Source organism: Ranitomeya variabilis, chromosome 4 (genome assembly GCF_051348905.1).
Source record: "Ranitomeya variabilis isolate aRanVar5 chromosome 4, aRanVar5.hap1, whole genome shotgun sequence".
NCBI lineage: Eukaryota > Metazoa > Chordata > Amphibia > Anura > Dendrobatidae > Ranitomeya > Ranitomeya variabilis.
This window is the reverse complement of record NC_135235.1, coordinates 604,863,604-604,879,245: the sequence shown is the minus strand read 5'-3', so window position 1 is coordinate 604,879,245 and position 15,642 is coordinate 604,863,604. Positions and strand designations below refer to the sequence as shown.

At 43.3% G+C, this 15,642-nt stretch overlaps 1 long non-coding RNA gene across 1 annotated transcript; it reads left to right on the top strand.

Moving 5' to 3' along the window:
* Positions 1 to 8,477: 8,477 nt before the first annotated feature.
* Positions 8,478 to 12,695, top strand: LOC143769233 (uncharacterized). Its single transcript, XR_013214285.1, has 3 exons — positions 8,478 to 8,797; positions 11,140 to 11,191; positions 12,252 to 12,695. It is a non-coding gene; the product is annotated as an uncharacterized LOC143769233 (long non-coding RNA).
* Positions 12,696 to 15,642: the final 2,947 nt, after the last annotated feature.

Genomic DNA, 15,642 nt, shown 5'->3' with positions numbered 1-15,642 from the left:
TTTGTTCATTGTCTGCAGAACCCTCACGTGTCACAATGGGCCATTGGCCTATAAAAAGCAGTGTGGTGGCAGTCATCTTCACATGGTAGGCAGTAGGGTCTACACCCAGCCTAAGGAGAGCTAAGGGAAGACAACTGCTCACCTGTCTGTTCTTTGAATTTCCATCTCACCCTCTTTCTCACACTCAAGTCACACACTTTGGAACAAAAAGGGGATGGAGGGTGTGTTAAAATAGGTGGAGTTATGTAGATTTAAAACACGTTGCTCACAGCTTGAACACACACACATACACAGCAGAACTGTCATTGAGAATGCATCCAGAGTTTCTAGAAATGTCTTCCCCGCGGCAATCTTTTGCTCTGTCTCCACAATGGATGTCAGTTTTAGGCCTTGGTGCGGCAGAAGTGGCAAACCATTTCTGGTTATCGCTTCGCAGCCTTTTTGGCTAAGACAAGTGCAGTATGCCTTGTTATGTCCCATCAATGAGACATTTTACAGACTGTCCTGTACATTTTAGATGCTGTATTGCAGTCTCATATTGTTTATTATTGCTATGTGTTCCTGTGTTTTGCATAGCTTAAATCCTCCCTTTCCATGAAGTTTGTCCCTTCTGTCTCCCTCTGCTGGGTGTCATGTCACTTCCTTCTTCTTCTCCCTGTGTCTCAGTCTCCATCTTGGCTTCATTAGAGGCACATGTGCTTTCAGTTTGTCTGAAGAAAGTCTTTTTTACCTGCTGGCTGCTGCTGTTTGATTTCTTTAAGAATTCTTGTTGAATGCATACAAAGTCTCTTCTGGATTCTTCATAACATGTGTGCCGGGAGCTGAGCTAAGCTATCTGCGAACGTCGCCAATTGTAAGTAGGGTGAAGAGATTCATCATCTCACAGAGCCATATTTGCAGCCACAGGCCTCAGGGACAGAATAGTAAAAAAGACTTACCAGATTCATCTGTAAAGCTACCCACAGCTTCTATAAAGCTACAGAACTTCCTGCAGAGCATCCGCTCTCAGCATATAAGAGACTATACAGCTCCCCATTCTCCCTGTGAATCAGGATGGCTGAAGGAATGTCTACACGGTCTCTGCCAGACCCATTGTTAGAGGAAGAGTGCATAGAACTTGATACATCATCTAATGAGAAGGCTAGACGTCCCACAAAGCCCACATGTAAAGTAAGGGAGAATCTAGAATCCAGTAAACATGATCTTCTCCGTGCCATAGCAGAGCAATGGCAAAAACTGCTGAGTCACATAAACAGTCTGTCTCAGCCTGCTTCTCTCGAACGACCACCAGAGGGAACCCTTGCACAACTGTGTTCAGATTACCAACTGTATGCAAAAATTGCAGATCAGTGCATCTCCGTTTTACAGAGACTTAACCCGTCAGCTCCCTGCAAAAAGCTGCAAACTTTCCAACAACTTAACTCAGAGAGAAAGCATGGGGCACGACATAAAAGCCAAGACAGAGGCAAGAATCGCGCTAATAGCCGAGATGTTATCTTGCATTTCCGGCTCAGCCAGACAGTCAAAGCGATCAACTAAGTCACGCTCTTCAAATTCTTCAACCCTCAGCGAACAGCTCGTAAGGGCACCTTCGCTAAAAAGAAAACTGAGATGGAAATAGAGGCAGCTGAAGTAGTGCACAGAAATGCAGAAATAGAGGCTCTAGAGTTGAAAAGAAATGCAGAAATAGAGGCCCTAGAGGAATACGAACACGCCACAGCCATGGCAAGGTTAAAGGTTCTGGAACAAGCCATCAGTGGGAGCCAAAGAGACCGTGTCAGTTTAAGTGATTTTGATACTGAAGACCCTCTTAAGCGCAATAGAGACTATGTACAAAGCCAATATAGCGCTCCCCCTGCTCCTGCAATCCTTCCTGACTGCACAGATGCTACCCTGAGACAAATCCGTGCACATCAGTTTTCCAATCGCAGGTCTCACCGCTGCATGGAAGAGGCTAGAAAGAAGCTATGGCAGTCCTGAGGCCATAGAAAAGGCCCTGTTCAAGTGACTAGAGGATTTTCCAAAGGTACCTAGTAAGGACAGTACAAGGTTTCAAGAGCTCAGCAACCTTCTGTTAGAGCTTCAGCTGGCCAAAGTAGACCCGTACCTGCCTGGCCTTAGCTACCTGGACACTGTTCATGGGGTAACCCCAATAGTTTCCAAGTTGCCATCCAATATCCAAAATAAGTGGGCTATGCTTGGATCAAAATACAAAAGGGAAAACCAAGTCTCCTTCCCTCCATTTTCCTACTTCTGCGAGTTCATCGAAAATATTGCAGAGTGTAAGACTGATCCAAGTTTTTCCTATGAAGAACACAGCGACTCTGTTTCATCTCTTAAACACGAGAGTCCACGTTTTAACTACAGGAACCGCCGAGCTCCAATGTCCGTCAAGAAGACTGATGTTCTTCCCACACCTACAGTATTATACAAGAGAACAATTATGGACATAGGAACATGGGCTATTGCACAGTGAACAAGTCTGTAGGAACATTTTCACACACCACCAAGAAACTTGAAGACACAAAAGAGCATAGTAAAACCAAAAACACTCAGTTTCAAAAAACTTGTTCACTGTGCAAGTAGCCCATGTGTTCCTGTTTCCATAATTGTTCTCTTGTGTCTACAAGACTGGGGAGTTACCCACCACTCCTTGTGGGCTATCTGCACAAAAGCTGTTCCACTCAGCATGTCCACCTGGACATTTCCTCTCTGAACCTTGTTCACATAGGTAATATACAGATGATCAGGTTTTTAAATACATCAGATAAGGATTGCATACATCAGTTAGGACTGCTCTATATGGATATACCTTGACGTTTGGTGGAACAGCTTAGTATACATTTTTTGCAAAAAAAAGTATCAACCAAATACCCTGTTTTTTACATCCTTTTACTAGCACTTGCAGATTACTGTGACTTTTTTAAAACTGAGTGATTTTGGTTTTACTATGCTCTTTTGTGTCTTCAACAGTGCAAACATTCTGATCCTGCTTGGCAGAGACAGTCTGCGACTACACAAGGTACATCAGCAAATCAATGGGCCACACGACGCTCTATTTGCTCAATGCTTTGACCTAGGCTGGGTTATCATAGGCGATATCTGTATAGGAAAGATGAAGAGACCCACGAGGATTTCCTCATTTAAGACTCACGTCCTACCAAATGGTCGCAGCACTTAGTTTCAACCATGCCCACATCATTACTGGGTGAAAGAGAAGATAAGCGATAACAAGTGGAAGAAAAAAACCTCTGAGGACACAAACATTCCTGTCCCACAATGATGACCTCGGGTCAACAGTTTTCAACTCTACAAGAGAAGACAACCAGCTAGCACGTGCAAGGGAGGACAAAAAGTTCATAAAGATTATGGAAAAAGAATTTGCCCAAGACTATTCAAATAGCTGGGTAGCACCTTTACCTTTTCGTTCTCCAAGAACAAGACTACCTAATAATCTGCAACAAGCAATGACAAGGTTTTCATCTCTAAAATGCACCTTAAAGAGAAGGCCAGAGATTGGGAAACATTTTGTCGACCTCATGCAGAATATCTTCAACAGAGGTCACGCAGAACCCGCACCCCACTAAAAGAAGGTGAAGAATGCTGGTATCTCCCATCCTTTGGTGTCTACAATCCTCGCAAACCCGGCCAAATTAGAGTGGTGTTTGACTCCAGTGCTCAGTATGAAGGCATCTACCTAAATAGCCTGCTCCTCACTAGGCCTAATCTAAACAGCCTTATATGAGTACTTATTCGCTTCAGGCAAGAACCTGTCGCAGTAATGGCCGACATTCAACAAATGTTTCATTGTTTTATCGTGAGAGCAGACAGCAGAAACTTCCTCAGATTCCTATGGCACAAAGACAACGACGTCCATAACAAGGTCATAGACTACAAGATCATCTCCAACAGTAAAAAGGTAATGAAAGCATTTCCATCTGAGGATCACGCTGCTGGTGTAAGGGATCTTGTTCTGGGTTTTGACATTCCTCCCATGCAACGCAGCCTCGGTCTGCTTTGGGATATTAAGCAGGACACGTTCACTTTACAGGTGTCAGCTTGTGATAAACCTTTCACTAAACCAGGAGTCCTATCTGTTGTGAACAGCATCTATGATCCTCTCGTATTTATTGCACCCATCACCATTCAAGGCAAGATACTGTTGAGATAGTTGACCGCCGAGAGTACGGATTGGGACACTCCGCTGCCATCCCAGAAACAACAAAGGTGGGAGGCGTGGAAGAAGTCTCTAAAGGTCTTAGAGCATTTCCAAGTGCCAGGATGTTATTCCCCAGGCACCCTTTCAGCCAACATCAGAAGAGAAGTCCACATTTTCTCTGACGCTTCTACAGAGGCTATAGCTGCTGTAGCCTACCTGAAGACCTTGGAAGAAGATAACAAGGTGCATTGTGGATTCTACACAGACAGTAAACTGGTACCAGTAACATCGGACCCTGATGCACCAATGATCCTTACTCCTGCTACACTTCTTACTCAGAAAGTTGGAGCTGCTGCAATCCCCCCAGGGAAGTTTGTGGATGGGGACATTTACAGCCGTCAGTGGAAACAGGTACAACACTTGTCCAATGCCATTTGGCACCATTGGAAAACTGAATACCTGCACTTGCTTCAAAGCCGTCACAAATGGCAGACTGCAAAACCTAATCTCCAAGAGGGAGACCTCGTCCTCCTTAATGATAAAGAAGCTCATCGCAACAACTGGCCAATGGGACTTATCACCAAGGTTGCACCAAGCAATGACGGGAAGATCTGTGTTGTGGATTCTGTTTGTGGGCTCCCTCTGGTGGTTACTGCTGGTACTGGGTGACTTTGGTGGGTTGCGGCCTTTGGTTTCCACCTGTCCATCAGTGGCTGGGTGTTTCCTATTTTACCTGGCCTTTCTGTCATTTCCCTTGCCGGCTATCAATGTATTCAGATGTGCTCTGTTTGGTTCCTGCCTACCTGCTCCCAGATCTTTCAGGATAAGCTAAGTGCTGATTTTCAGTTGTTCGGTTTTTTGTCCAGCTTGCTTATTATGTCTCTATGCTAGCTGGTAGCTCTAGTGGACTGAGGTTCTCCCCATGTGCCATGAGTTGGCACATGGGTTCTTGTAATCTCAGGATGGTTTTTTTGATTAGGGTTTTTTGCTGACCGCTCAGTCCCCTTTTGTATCGTTCTGCTTTCTAGTTTACAGCGGGCCTCAATTTGCTAAAACTATATATATCATCTCTATGTGTGTGCCTTCCTCTCATTTCACCGTCAATACATGTGGGGGGCAACTATATCTTTTGGGGTTCATTCCGCTGGAGGCAAGTGAGGTCTTTATTTTCTCTGCAGTGCTAGTTAGCTCTTAGGCTGGTGCGTGGCGTCTAGAACCAACGTAGGCACGCTCCCTGGCTATCTCTAGTTGCGTTTGTCAGGCGTAGGGCAGCGGTCAGCCCAGGTTCCATCACCCTAGAGCTCGTCCGTAATATATTTGTACTTTGCTTGTCCTGTGCTATCCCTAGCCATTGGGATTCATGACAGATCTGTAAGGTAGAAGTCAAGGTTACGAAGGGCGGTTCAACTCCTATCTTCTTCTGTCCAGTCACTGTGCTTATGCTACTTTTACCAAAGGAGGACATCACATAAAGTCATTGTTTATGGACACAGCTCACGGCGGGGAGCCTACTGCCATATATTCCTCCAGCTGTGTTGTAACATTCGAACATTTGAACTTTCTCCAGCGGATTGTTGGGTTGGTGGAAGTGTTTGCACGTCACAACTTCCCCAATCTGAAGATGGGTTTACGTTTGGACTTAGATTATCCTGGTGTTGAGGATTTCATGCCTCCAACTGAAGATTGGACCATGCCAATTGGACTACAACTGTTGTTGTTACTTGCATGCTTGTTTTCCTTTTGTTTTTCAGGTTTACAGTGATATCCCCACAGGACATCATAAAAATTATGAAATCTAAAGATTTCAGACGGGAAGTGTTATGTCCCATGAATGAGACATTTTACAGACTGTCCTGTACATTTTACATGCTGTATTGCAGTCTCTCATATTATTTATTTGCTATGTGTTCCTGTGTTTTGCATAGCTTAAATCCTCCCTTTCCATGAAGTTTGTCCCTTCTGTCTCCCTCTGCTGGGTGTCATGTCACTTCCTTCTTCTTCTCCCTGTGTCTCAGTCTCCATCTTGGCTTCATTAGAGGCACATGTGCTTTCAGTTTGTCTGAAGAATGTCTTTTTTACCTGCTGCTGCTGCTGTTTGTATGCATTCAACAAGAATTCTTAAAGAAATCAAAGTCTCTTCTGGATTCTTCATAACATGTGCCAGCAGCTGAGTTAAGCTATCTGCGAACGTCGCCAATTGTAAGTAGGGTGAAGAGATTCATCATCTCACAGAGCCATATTTGCAGCCACAGGCCCCGGAGATAGAATATGCCTTGTTTTAGTCATTATATGGCTTAAGCTTAAGCAGGGATGCTATGCTTAGAGGAGTGGAGGAAAGAGAAGGCGAATTTAAAGAAGATGGGAGTGGTAGTCCACTTCGCAGGGACTGGAGACGCCCGGGTCCGTAATGGATTTCGCATTGATGTCGCGCAGGAGAAGAGGATGCATTTCTCGCTGGGATATTTGGTAAATATGATCCTTTATGAGACGCTGAAGGTGAAGAAGGAGGACATTGTCTGCCTGCAGGAATTCAGGAAAGATGGACGGTATGTGCTTATTTTTTCATCTGCTGGAGCCTGCCAGAATTTATACAGAGCACTGAGAGACCATACTGAGAATGCCCTACTCACAGGACTGACTTTTACTGTCCTTTATTCTAGAGGGGACATACCCCTAGTAGTATTCATGCATAATCCCTTTGTGCCCCTGGAGGAAATAGTGAAATTCCTAAAAAGACACTGTTCCTATGTCCAATACGCCCACAGAGTCATTAGCATGGAGTGTGGACTCTGGACTGGAAAGCACAAATTCTTTGTCCGGTTTGGTGTGGACCCTCAGGGCCCTGGGGGGATCCATTATCCCCCTCTAAACTTCTCTATTGGGAGGAATAGTGGGTACTTATTCTTCCCTGAAGCCCACTTCTACTGCAGGAGATGCAATGAGTATGGACACATTGTGGATAACTGCCCCACTGCAATGCTCTGCAGAAAATGTAACTTACCTGGACATTATGCTAAAGACTGCCCCAACCCCATAGTGTGTAATGGCTGTGGGGAGGCAGGACATATGTGCCAGGCTGTATGCCCAGGTAGCATCTGCCAGCCCTACAGTCTCTGGTGGCAATGCTCTGTAGGAACGCCGACCTCATGGCAAGGCAGGAGCCATTACTTCTGAGGAGAAAATCTCCCCTGCAGCTGCAGGTAATCAGCTTCCCTCAGGTAATCAGCAGCCAGCTGTGTGTGACTCACCCAGAGCTCCGGACACAGACAGGCAGCCTGAGGAGAGAGCGGGGGGCGTGGCTACAGAGGCTGAGGAATCTGTGACTGCACAGGAGGTGTCACGGGGGCGGAGCTAGAAACGGAGCTCAGCTCCCAGCTCCCAGGACATCTCTCTGCCTGCGGGGAGGGAGACATGGAGGTAAACACAACACCTCAGGTCTCCTGGGACACAGTGCAGACAGAGGAGGAGGAGGATGGCAGTGACAGTGAGTGTGAAGTGAAGGAGCAGGGGGACTTCACAGCAGCAGGGAGGTCCGCAGATGAAGACACTGGCCAAGCTGTGAAGAAGCCCCGCCTGTCATACCATTATGCAGAGGAGAGCAGTGCAAGTCCCATCAGTGACAGGGAGTACCCTGCCATCAGCTTCTCCCCTGACATGGCTTTTTTAGAGGGGGTTCCTTCTCCCAGCTGTTACCTGTCCGCCTGCCTGCCTCCAGAAGGACAAGGCTGACAGAAGTGGAGTGTCTGTAATAACTTGCACCAAAAAGTGCTGACATGGCTGCCAAAGCTGCACTTAATGTCGTATCCCTGAATGTGAGACAGATAAAATCTAAAGGACGCAGGTCTACTGTGCTAAAGTATCTGAAAAATCTGGGAGCGGACATTTACTGCCTTCAGGAGTGCGGATTATCGGAAGTTCCGAATGATCAGGACTGGCCTCATGGGCAGCACATATGGTCTGGGTCACATGTCAATAAAAATGATGGTGTGGGGATCCTGCTGGGAAACAAGCAGTACTGTATGGACAGTTATACAGTGGTGGAGGTGGGGCGGTGTGTTATAGCTGTTATTAAGTATAGGGGGCTGCGGGTTAGAGTGGTGAATGTATATAGTCCTACCGGAAAGGAAGAGCGTCTTGCTCTGTTAGAGAAACTAGCTTTATTTCTGCCAGGAAAGATTCCTACAATGTTTGTTGGTGACTTTAATTGTGTCACAGACGAGAGCGGTGATGTAACAGGAAAAAAGTTATATAATTTAATTTCTGATTTTTTTTTAGATGCCGCTATGGTAAATTCAGACAATCCACTACCTACGTATAAGACAGAGAGGGGATTGAGTCAAGAATTGACAGGATGTTTTTCCAAAAATCTGAAGTGTATTAATTTTGAACAAGGTTCGGTACCCTAGACACGGAGTACTATCTGCAAAACCGAGTGTATCAATGGAGAGGCAGACAACACTCCTACAGACGACGCACCTCCCAAAGCTCTTCTGGTTCAACAGACAGTTGAACCGGCTCCACCAGCACCTCCACTACAGTCCCTTTTTTAGGGAACAGCCGAGGCTGACCAAAAGGAAGATGAGGCGGGGGGGCAATGCCGCCGGGGACACAAGGGCACAAATGATAACCAGATCACAGGTAGGCAACTCCCATTAGTCATAAACATTTCTTCAAAAAATCTAGATGCCTATCAACTTTCCCTACTACAAAAAGGCCTCTCCTTTTGTCCCTCTTATAAATTCTATTTCTTTGAACTTAACTTAGATTAGCAGAGGTTCTACCGCAATCTCAGATTGAAAGCCCATTTTTCCAAAAATCTGGTAACTACAACCACCCAGAGAAATCCAGCCCTACTAAATCTTAGCGGTTTGGGCTTACGTACACCTAGTTCCTTTATGCCTCCTAAAGATAACCCTCCAATTGAAACCTTTATCTCCCTAGTGGAAAGAGATGTTGACATGTTTAACCGTGAGGTCAACCAAGGAAAATTCCATTACCAGACCAATTTAACACCAGAGGAGAGATTGGCATTAAATCAGTTATCCACAGACAAGTCCTTAGTTATAAAACCAGCGGACAAGGGCGGGGCCATTGTCATTATGGACAAAACAGAATATATGACAGAGATACAGAGACAATTAAGTGACACTGAGGTATATGAGGCCATCCCACATAATCCCACTAGTACCATAGCAAACAAAATAAAGTCTGTAGTGGAACATCACCTACAGGAGGGTACCATTGACAAGAAACATGGGGATTATTTAATTAAAATAGATCCCATTATACCTGTTTTTTATATATTACCCAAGATACATAAAAGACTACATAAACTACCAGGCCGTCCCATAGTGTCATCCACCAATTCCATCCTTTCCCCCCTTGCCATAACATTGGAAAAGATACTAACGCCACTGACCAAACAAACCAAGTCCTTTTTGCTAGATACAAAATGATTTCATTAATGTCAAAACCCTGGGCCCGCTCCCCACATCCGCCATTCTCCCCACTTGGGATGTGAGCAGTCTTTATACCTCTATTACACATGTTAAAGGGATTAGAGCTACTGACCGATTATTGGCAGAAGCCAACACGGACCCGAAAATTAGACGTCTGTGCTCAGACCTTCTGAACTTGGTCCTTAGGGAAAACCACTTCTTGTTTCAGGACACATTCTATGTCCAATGGCAAGGGACCGCAATGGGCTCTAATGTAGCGCCCCCTTATGCGGTGGCTTTCATGGCAGCCTTAGAGGAAGATTTAATCTTCAAACACCCGTTGTATTTACAGCATTCCAAATTGTGGCGCAGATTCATTGATGACATCATTTGCATTTGGGATGGCCCCGTCGAGACACTTTTGCTTTTTGATTCATACATCAACATTTGGCCCAAAATGAAATTCACTCTACAATATAGTTTAGAGAATATTAGTTTCCTCGACACCATGCTACATAAAAACACCAATGGCATACTGTCCATAGATTTTGTTTACTAAGACCACTGATAGAAACAGTTTGTTGGAATATACTAGTTTCCATCCCCCGGCTATAAAAAAAAAAAACATCCCGATATCACAATTCCAGAGGGTCAAAAGAATTTTATCACAGGAGGACACGAGAGAGCAGAGATTAAAAGAGATGGAAGATAAATTCTCCAATAGGGGCTACCCAGCAAATTTGCTAGCTAGGACTAGACAATCTACCCCTAAAAACAAGAATTCCAGGCCACATATACCCTTTGTTAACACATACCACCACTTCTCCAGGAGAATCCAGGCTATACTTCACAGACATTGGAACATTCTTAGCAAAAGCTACCCAAATGTACCTGAATTCCAGCAACCTTTCCTCTCCTGCCACCACCGTCCCACTAACATTAAGGACAAACTAGTTAGGGCAGACGTTGGTTCCGACACTAGGGTACCCAGACAAACATTCCTACGCACACAGAGACATGGAACTTTTCCATGTCTCAACTGTCTTCAGTGCAATAGCTTCCAGAGGGGAGACCATTTTTTTCACCCCCACACTGGTCAGGGTTACCCGGTAAAAGCCTTCTTTACTTGCGAATCTTCTTACGTGATCTACATGATCAAGTGCCCTTGCGGCTTGGCCTACATCGGCGAGACAACTCAAGTATAAGGTGCAGCAGAGATTATCTTCCCCTTCCTCATCACTTTCGGCTCATGGGCCACAATGTGGCCCGATTAAGATTCCAGGTCTTGGAACAGATTGACACGAACAGGAGGGGACAAAACAGGATGAGGATTCTGAAGAAACGTGAAGCTTACTGGATCTTTACGCTACAGACGCTGGAGCCTAAGGGGCTCAACCGGGATTTTGACATTTCAAGTTTTTCATAAAAAATATGTCTCTCTTCATATATACCTATATTACTGTTTATTATTTAAAGTCTACATTTATATGCAGGTAATACTGAGCTTCGTTTAACTCATATTTCTGTTTTTATTTCCCATAGAACAGTTAATCCTCACTCTCATCTCACATCTGGGCACCCCGTGTTTTCCACGGTATAGTATATTACACAGCACATCTTGACTGTTCCTCTCTGTATACATCACAGGTCATCAATAAGCCAACAGCCTACAGGCTCACCTATTTACATTACCCTTTTTTATTAGAGTAACATTCCCCAACATATTATGTTATGGGGTACATACAGTGCCCATGCAGCCCTGTGCTCTCTATTCATTGACACATATTAGGTTGGCAGTGTTCCAGACACCAGCGTGCCACTGCTGGATGTCCGCCCAGTTATGCGCTTGTGCACAACATCCTCGCATTCCTCATACTCTTCTAGTATAATTAAACCGGGGGACCTGTAGCAACCTAGCAGTCCGCAAACAATGATGCCCAATACTGCGGCTCATCATCATTAAATCTCCACAGCTAGGGTGGCTTTTTCACAGCCAGGGCAGCTATCCAGGTACCAAAATGTCTCTACCAGGCGCCTGCTTAACTATGCGCCTGCGCACTGATCGTTCCTCCCACATACACGTGACCATGATGACGCGATACGTCACATGACATGCCTCCCCTGGCTCTTATACCCGAAAAGTGCACGCCATACACTTAGCGCGCTTTCCCCAGCGACACAGGACGCCACCAGCGCTGCAGTAAATATACCGGTAAGCACATGGGTATCCTCCCCAAGCTGCTCCTATACATCCGTGTCACCTTACACTGATGCACTATTTTTCCCTAGTACAGTGCATGGTGTAACCGGACTGCATCCTATAGCGGCACAAACTGTTACCATTACAACAGCCATCATATTGGTAAGCAGACTCACATATTTTACTAGACCGCCACAATATACTTGAAATCCCTTTCTTCTTAATACTCCCCTTTTTTCCAAAACTATAGCAAATTGGCTACCGCATATGCTACTTGAAGGGCAAATTGGCTAACTGTATACATTCAAGGTGACTACTTTAAGTTTCTAACTCAACCTCATGTATTGTCTTACTTAACATAATACATGTTATTTCCTGCACTTCCACCTTTTTCTTTCCTCTAGGATATTGGCTTGATACCACCATGATACTATCACTGCATTTATCTCCATAGGCACCCTATACCAGTGATAATAAGGAGAAACCATCTACTTCACTGAATTAGATCCACGAGGATACCTCTCCTCCCACTCTCAGGAGCACTTATATCCTTTTCACAATCATATTCCATAGCATTAGCAATAACGCACGTACAATATTGTTGTTTCTCTTGGACACGTTTTCACGCTGCTAGAAGCCAGTTATGTGCATCTCTGTTCTTGATTTGACTATATAAATTGTGTGACGTACCGCATAAAATGCATGTTTAAAAGAATCTGACGAGATCTCAAATGTCTAAAATGTCTATCATTATTTTCACTATAAAGAAGTTGTTTGTAATACAATTATGTTTTTATGCTAGATAAACTTAATTGCTCTGAGTAAGGTCCATGTTGGACCGAAAACGTTCAGCAATTGATTTGTTTGTCAGGATGTGAAATAAACAGCCTTATCCTTATTAAAAAAAAATTGAGTGCCAAGTTTGTTTCGCCTAGTTAATTTTCAACAAGGTTCGGTCCCCTTTTCAGACCATGAGTACTTGAGGGGTCTGTTCCAAGAGAAGGGGAGGTTTGTGCATGGCAGAGGGGTATGGAAGCTGAATGTGAGGCTGCTGGAGGATGAAAGAGTGATGAGTGATTTCAAGAAGAAGTATGAAAGATGGGGATACTGTAAAAATAGGTTTGCATGTGTGTTGGAATGGTGAGATTGGGTAAAGCAGGAAATTAAAACATTCTTCAGAAAGTGGGGCTATAAAAAAGCAGCCATGTATAGAAATAAATTCAAAGATTTCAATATGCGGATTGAATGGCTGAGAAAATGCAGTATGTCTGGGATTGATGTGAATGACCTATTAGTGGAAACAAAAAATTAGCTAAAACGTCTGATTGAGAGAAAGGGAAAACAAATTATGTACAGGTCAAAAATAGAACATCTGGAAAAAAATTGAAAAATGTACCAGATATTTCTTCAAAAAAATGAATGGGAAAAAACGGACATGGATGAGTTATTGGATGAGAATGATGAAAGTGTAACTGGGGATGGTGTGATGAAGGAAGTGAAGGGTTTTTATGGTAGACTGTATGGAGAAAAATGGATTGATTCTGGATTGATGACTGAGGTGTTAGACAGCATGGAGAAAAAATGAGATAATGATGAATGTGAGAACCTGTGTGATGATGTAATTCTGGATGAGGTCAAAAAGGTGGTGTTTAGTGCTCAGAAAAATAAAACACCAGGGAAAGATGGGTTATCAATTGAATTGTATGTGAAAGCGTGGGAGTGCATGGGTTCGGATCTGACAGAAGTATGTAAGTATATGTGGGAGAATGGAGAATTGTGTGAATCAATGAAGGAAGGTGTGGTTGTGCTCATCTATAAAAAGGGGGAAAGGAAATAATTGGGAAATTGGAGGCCAATTACACTGCTAAATTCGGACTATAAACTCTATAGTAAAATACTAGCGAATCGTATGCGTGAAGTAATTGGGAAGGTTGTGGAAGATGACCAAGTATGTGCTGTGCCTGGGAGATGTATAAATGATAACCTGATGTTGTTGAGAGATGTACTGGGCAAATGCAAAGATAGGAAGCAGAAGTCTATGTTGTTGGCTTTGGATTTTGAGAAAGCGTTTGATAGAGTGTCGCATGTATTTATGTTAGAAGTGTTGAAAAAAATGGGTTTCCCAAAAAAATTCTTAGATGGTGTGAGATGTCTGTATGAGGAGGTGTCGAGTGAAATTTTAGTGAATGGATGGTTGAGTGATAAATTACTGATCAGGTCTGGAGTCAGACAGGGGTGCCCTATGTCCCCTGTATTGTTTATCAGCGTCATTGAACCATTGTTATGTATGATTAGGAAAGAAAAACTCATAAGAGGAATGTTAATACCTGGAAGTAAAGGAATGAATGCCAAGGTACTGGGATATATGGATGATGTGGTGATTGTGAGTGAGAGTATTGCATCAATGAGTAGAGTGAAGTTGTTACTGGATTTTTTCTGTCGTGCGTCTGCTTTTAGAGTAATTTGGGATAAATGTTGTTTTAAATGTTTTGGTGATAGTAGAATTAGGATGGATAGTGTGACATGTATGGAAGGACCAATATAAGTGCTGGGTGTATGGTTTAATGAGGATCTAAGGGGGACAGAAAGCTGGGATGAGTGTGGTTTATGGATAGAGAAAAAGTTCAATTTTTGGCGTATGCGTGACCTGATATTGAATGGGGAGATAATCATAATTAAGGCAGTAATACTGCCCATTTTACTGCATGTGGCTGGAGTTTTTCCATCCCTATACAAAAAAATAAAGAGTACAGAAATTAATATTTACATTATTTTGGGGTAGTAAAATGGAGAAATTAAAAAGAGAATATCTATATAAAACAGGTGAGAACGGTGGTCTGAATTTTCCAGATATCGAAAGTTTTTTCAACCTCAATTATATTAAAACCGTGGTGATCTTAATGGAAAAAAGAAACAAAGGTGGGTATATGGTGCGATATATGGTTGGATGGATGTTGTAGGGGTTATGTTGGGTGAAAAGAGATGGAAGCGTGCCTGTCGCCTTTAAGTGTTCTGTGTTGTATGAGATGATTGAGAGGTTTATTAGGAAGAATGATTTGTTGGCTGTGTCTATGTAGGAGTTTAAAAAACCAAAAGAAGTAAGGAAAAAAAATGAGAGCGAATGAGAATAAATGTAACATCAAGGATTTGAGGTTCAATGAGGTAACGGATACATGGAAAAAGTTGGATACATGTGGAATGTCGAATAAACAGAAGGATGTAGTATGGATGGCCATGCATGATATACTGCCTGTAAGAGAGATGCAAAAAAGAAGGGATTTTATTAGAACGAATGTATGTCCAAGAGACGGATGCGGTGCAAGTGAAACTGTGAGACATGGGATGTGAGACTGTGATTATGCGTATAGTGTGTGGAAAGGTGTGGGTGGTCTTTGTAAAGAACTAGTAGGTGTGAGTTACATTAACTGGAGGGTAGCAATGTTTGGAATGGGGGCATGTGGTAAGATGAATGAAAGAATTTTATGGTTGATAATGGTATGTGTAATGGAAAGTTTATGGGATGTGAGAAATTTGGGATTATTCAAAAGAAAAATGATTCCTGTAAATGATTGCATAAGGCTAATACTAACTAGGATATATGTGATATATAAGTGGGACGAGTAGAGTTGGTGAAGGATTGGACGCTGAAGGCATCTGGAAGGTCTTAAAATGGCTTTATCTGGTGAAGTACCAGTAGTTACAGAACCCTAATGAGTGCATTATTGTTATTGCACATTTGATTTCTGATTCTGTTTCTGGAAATATTCTGATGTAATAGATTAAAGAATAACCATGATGATGAGTTATAGTTAAGCAACATAAATGATGGTTTTTGGAAGACTTTC